We start from the raw sequence: 5,587 nt of genomic DNA on the forward strand, positions 1-5,587 counted from the left end.
GCTTATTTGAAAGGCAGAGATGAACGAAAGGAAAGAGACAGGTCTTCCACACGCTGGCTCACTCCCAAATACCTGCACAAGCCAGGGCTGGACCAAGCTAAGCAAAGTGCCTGTTACCCCCCCAGGCTGGATCTCCTACTGGGCAGCAGGAGCCCACCTGCTCCAGTCAGCATCTGCTCTTGCCAGGTGGGCACTGGCAGAGAGCAGGACTGAAGAGGAGGGGCCAGGACTCGAACCAGGTGCTCTGGCATGGGCTGTGGGCCTCGAACATCTGCCCTCAACACACACTTCAGGGAGAGAGGCAGCCGATGGGAGCGGGCTGGCTCTCTGCCTCTCAACTAGGAACGAAGGGAAATGAGGCGAGAGGCCAAGAATTGCTGTGGTCAGAGACGGAGCAGGCTGCCGAGTGGCCCTCACTCAATTCTCGAATTCAAACAATCCATAATGAATGGTGTTACAATTGCTACGAAAACAAAGGAAATGTGAATGACTAGATCGTATTAGACAATAATATTGATTAGTTATTGTATTTCTTTTTTAAAAGATTTTATTGGAAGGTTAGATTAACAGAGAGAAGAGGATGTAGAGAGAAAGCTCTTCCATCTGCTGACTCACTCCCCAAGAGGCCGTAATGGCCAGAGCTGAACCAATCCAAAGCCAGGAGCTTCTTCTAGGTCTCCCACACGGGTGCAGGATCCCAAGGCTTTGGGCTATTCTCCACTGCTTTCCCAGGCCACAAGCAGGGAGCTAGATGGCAAGTGGAGCAGGCAGGACATGTACCGGTGCCCATATGGGATCCCGGCACATGCAAGGTGTGGATTTTAGATACTAGGCTACCATGCAGAGTCTATATTTCTTTTTTGTTTTTTTAAGATTTATATATTAGGGGGGCTGACATGACGACTCATTGACTAAAATTCTCACTTTGCACTCACCAGTATCCCATATGGGCACCGGTTTGTGTTCTAGAAGCCCCACTTTCCATCCAGCTCCCTGCTTCCCCATCCAGCTCCCTGCTTGTGGCCTGGGAAGGCAGTCGAGGACGATCCAAAGCCTTGGGACCCTGCACCCGCATGGGAGACCCAGAGGAAGTTCCTGGCTCCTGGCTTTGGATCGGCGCAGCACCGGCCGTTGCGCTCATGTGGGGAGTGAACCAGCAAATGGAGTATCTTTCTGTCTGCATCTTCTTTCTGTGTATCTGCCTTTCCAATAAAAACAAATTTTTAGGAAGAAGGAAAGAAAGAAAAAGAAAAAAGGAGGGAAGAAAGAGAGAGACAAAGAAAGAAGGAAACATTTATTTAGCGGAACCAGCACTGTGAGGCAGCCAGGCAAAGCCGCCACTTGCGGTACCACCAGCGGCGTAAGTCTGCTCCAGCTCCCTGCTGTGGCCTGGGAAAGCAGTGGAAGATGGCCCAAGTACTCAGGCACCTGTCACCCACATGGGAGGCCCAGGGGAAGTTTCCAGTCTCTGTCTCTGACCTGGTTCAATCCCAGCCGCAGCCTGGGCCACTGGGGCCATCTGGAGAGTGAACTGGAAGATCGCTCCCTCTCTCTTTCTGTAACTCTGATTTTTCAAATAGATCTTTCTGGAAGGGCAGAGTTGGGCAGGGAGAGAGACAGACAGAGATTGTCTCTCTGGTGGCTCATTCCCTAAAGGGCTGCAATGGCCAGGGCTGGTCCAGGACAAAACGGGAACCAGAGCCCCATCTGGTATCACAGGGGTTCCAGGGGCCGGAGTACCTGGCCGCTCCTCCACTGCCCTTCCATGAAGTGGAGCAGCTGCGATTCGAACCAGGACTCCTCTGGAATGGTTCAATCCCTGCCCGACAATGCTGGCTTGTAGGTATTAAATGTCTGAATGTGACAGTTCTATTGTAGTTATATAGAAAGGAGTGATGTGGGTGAAGCAATGTGACACTTAAGGGAAGAGAGAGAGAGAGAGAGAGAGAGAGAGAGTGAGCGCTCAGGACACGCAGACTACTGATAGTCACCTAGAGTGTTTTCTGTGCAGCCACTGTGTTGGGGTGCGGGGGGATTCTGTGCTCTTCCACGCTGGTGCCGGTCACGTTTTTGGGCCTCAGCTGCCCCTGTGTAGGGAGGGAGGTTTGGGGGGCCGTTCCCTGGTGAGTCAAGTGGTTGTTCACACACAGAGGCCAGGGAGGCTTGTTGGGGCTGGGGTAGGCAGTTTCCACGACCCACCTTCCACCAACCTCCCATCCAAAACTTGCTGGTGAACCTGAAGTCTCTCTCCAAGCTTGGCTCATAACCCCTAATGAGAGGCCCTAGAAGCCCCAGGCATTCTCTTATGAGAAAAACAAACAAAACCTCCTGCTATCTTGCGCTTTGCTCAAATATGGAGAGAGCCTGGGGGGTGGGGGCAGTTCACAGAATAATCTGCAAAGGCTCAAAAACCCACTTCCCACAAAAGACAGAACAAAACCCGACAAACCTTGGCTGTCTAACAAGTCTCCAAAGATGGTGGCCTGCACCAGTGACTCAGGGCAGCAAATCTGCTGGGAAGAGACCAAGGCTGCCACCTTCTGTGCGTCAGTCATGCCAGTGTCTCCAAGTGCCCCTGCAAACTACCTGTTCCTTTTCCATCTTGCCACCACTACCTGGCACACCGCACTAGCTCTCTAGGGATGCCATGCACTTGGCAGCTCCAAGCCCTGAGAAATGTTTATTTGTAAGATCTCTCAGCCACTGGTTCATTCCTCAAAAGCCCACAGCATCCAGACCCGGGCCAGGTTAGAGCTAGCAGGGCAAGCACTCCATCCTGGGAGGCAGGGACCTAAGTACTGGAGTACTAAGTGCTGCCTCCCAGGCTCTGTGCTTAGGAACACAGATCAGGAGCAGAGCTGGGGCCCGAAGGCCAGCTGTGCACAGGGTCCATGACACAGCTGCACTCCCCCACCCCTCTGGGCTTTCCAGGGCCCTCCTACAGCCTTTCACCACGGCTCTGCAGCTCTGCACCTGCTGAGCCCACCACCTGCTGCACGCATGTATGACCTACCGTGGAAGTCACCCATCTCTAAGACCCATTCCGCCCCTTCTCCTCCAAGAAGTCTTCCCTCTACAACTTCCCTTCACAACCTGATGGTGTCATGCGGAAGGTACATCTCTCTCCCCGAGCCCACCCAGAGCCCCTCCAGGAGCTGCCTGGAGCTCGTGTCCATCAGGGTTGGATGAATGCATAAGTGGGTTTCCTAGACTGTAAGTAGAAGGCGTTGGATCCGTCTTGGCTTGCATCCCACAGGCATCTGGGGAGGAGTGACAGTGTGGTGGGTGCAGACCGAGCTCCCAGGGGGAGCAGGTTCCTGCCAGAGGGTGCTCCTGGGGGGAGCAGGTTCCTGCCAGAGGGTGCTCCTGGGGGGAGCAGGCTCCTATCAGGGGGTGCTCCTGGGGGGAGCAGGCTCCTGTCAGGGGGTGCTCCTGGGGGAAGCAGACAGACTTTGCTGGTGCACTGGCTGTGGGCTGTGAACCGGGTGGGGGAGGATAGAAGGGGTTCCTGAGTTGTGGCCCGAGGCATAAAATGGTGGAGTGGTGGTGGTGTTTGGGGGGGGGCTGTTACAAGCAGAGACCAGGGTGGGAGCTGCTGGTCTGGGAGGATGACACTCTGGTGCCCAGAGGCAGGGAGAGGAGGCAAGGATGCTCTGTCTCAGGGTGGGCATGGGTGCCTGGGGACACTCAGACCAACCAGGAGTTGGTAACCTGTATCAAGGGCCGGGGGGCACTGGGGGAGGACAGGTGGGCTGCAGCCCCACCCACCTCCCTGGAGGAAGGTGTGGCCAGTCTGGTTTGTCCGGAGAAAACTGGTTTGTCCCTCTCTGGAATGAAGCCCAGATTAGACATTCATTCTCCCTTATCTGTGAGCCTGTGGGCTGCTGGCCAAGACTGGTGCCTCTCTGGCTGCGCCATGTCTCCTCCCATGACCCCCTCTCCTCAGCCAACAGAGCCTGGGCTGAAGGCGGGGAGTGCATGCCTGCCCCCCTCATGCACAACGGGGGCTTGGGGGATCTCCCGACAGAATGTGCTGTGGGGCTGCTGGTCCTGCAACGGCTTCCATATCCTGAATGCACTTTTGTGGGTTCTGCTGCAGGCCACCAGCGCCCAGAATCTCTTACCCCTCCCCCACGTGTACCTGGGGCGCCTGAGGCCCAGGGGAGAGCCAGGCCAGTCACCCAGCGCAGGCCGGGTGAGGCTGGCTTATATTCAGTGTTCTCACCTGTGGTTGTGGCCCTACCAGCAGGGCCTGGTCACTTTGCCTCTCTCAGCTCCTGCCCGGGTCTGGGCTGCTGGCACCCACCACCTGAAGCCCAGACCTGGACCCTCAGCTCACAGGGGAGACGCCAGGGCCTTTCCAGCAGGTTGCTAGGAAGGCACCAGGGCTCAGCCTTGTGGCTTCGGCCAAGCACTTTGTCCCACTACACCTGTCCTTGTGCATTCTCTTTGTTAAACATCTATTTGTCTGAAAGGCAGAGTTACAGGGAGGAAGTGAGAGATCTTCCAGTTGGCCACACCAGTCGGACTAGGAGCCCCAGCACTTGGACCATCTGCCATTGCTCTCCCAGAATTATCAGCAGAAAGCTGGATTAGAAATGCAACAGCCAGGACTTGAACCTTGGGGTGTGTGGACGGCAGGCTGGGAGTGTGAGGTACCCAGGACACACAGGGAGGAGGGGGTGCACCGGAGCTACTGCAGGCTGTGTGTCTGCGGAGGTGGGGGGGCTCGAGGGACTCCAGGCTGAGCTGGTTCCGGCCACGCAAGAGCCAGGGATGGGCTGGAGTAGTGTGGGGACAACAGTGTGGCCAGGAAGGAGGGGGTTCCCGGAAGGAGGCTGAGGTGGGGGAGGGCCCTCGGAAGGCAGAGTGGATGGGGCTGGGCTTGTACTGGGGAGAGGGGAGCACCCCAACAGGTGTACACAGCACTCAGCTCGCCAGCATGGGTGTCCAAGGTCTGAGCCCAGAACTCACGTGGGAGACCCAGATGGAGTTCCAGGCTCCTGGCGGGTCCCTGGGGAGCCCAGACTGGGACCCCAAAGGGCAGGGTGTGGGGAGTCGGGCTCCTGGGTCTGCCCGCTGGTGCCGCGCGCCCCCTGGCGGCCGCTCTGCCAACGATAGGGCCAGCTACTTGGATTAGAACCAAAAAGAGGAATTTCAGCGTGTGTGTGTGTGTGTGTGTGTGTGTGTGTGTGTGTGAGAGAGAGAGAGAGAGAGAGAGAGAGAGAGAGAGAGAGATGGAGGCGCTCAGAAAGCTGAGGAACTGCAAAAAAAGAAACGGAATGGCCCTCATGGCACACGTCGCCCGTTATTGGGTTCCTCAGTGCAGTATCCGCACTATGCCTTGCAAAAACGTACAAGTGCTGCATGGCAACCAGAAAGCTTACAAAATAAGAGCTCACAGTCCCACCCCCAGCTTCCCATCATCAGTATGTTCACAGCAATCTCACCTACTCCGATAGTTGACATGCTCGGTTGGAACCTCTTCTATAAATTATTCCACCATCCAAAAAATATGTCCAGGGCCCTGCCATGGTCATGCCACACCCGCCACAGTCTACTGAGAACAGCCGTGTGGGTGGAGGGC

This window comes from Ochotona princeps, chromosome 15, assembly GCF_030435755.1.
Source record: "Ochotona princeps isolate mOchPri1 chromosome 15, mOchPri1.hap1, whole genome shotgun sequence".
Taxonomy (NCBI): domain Eukaryota; kingdom Metazoa; phylum Chordata; class Mammalia; order Lagomorpha; family Ochotonidae; genus Ochotona; species Ochotona princeps.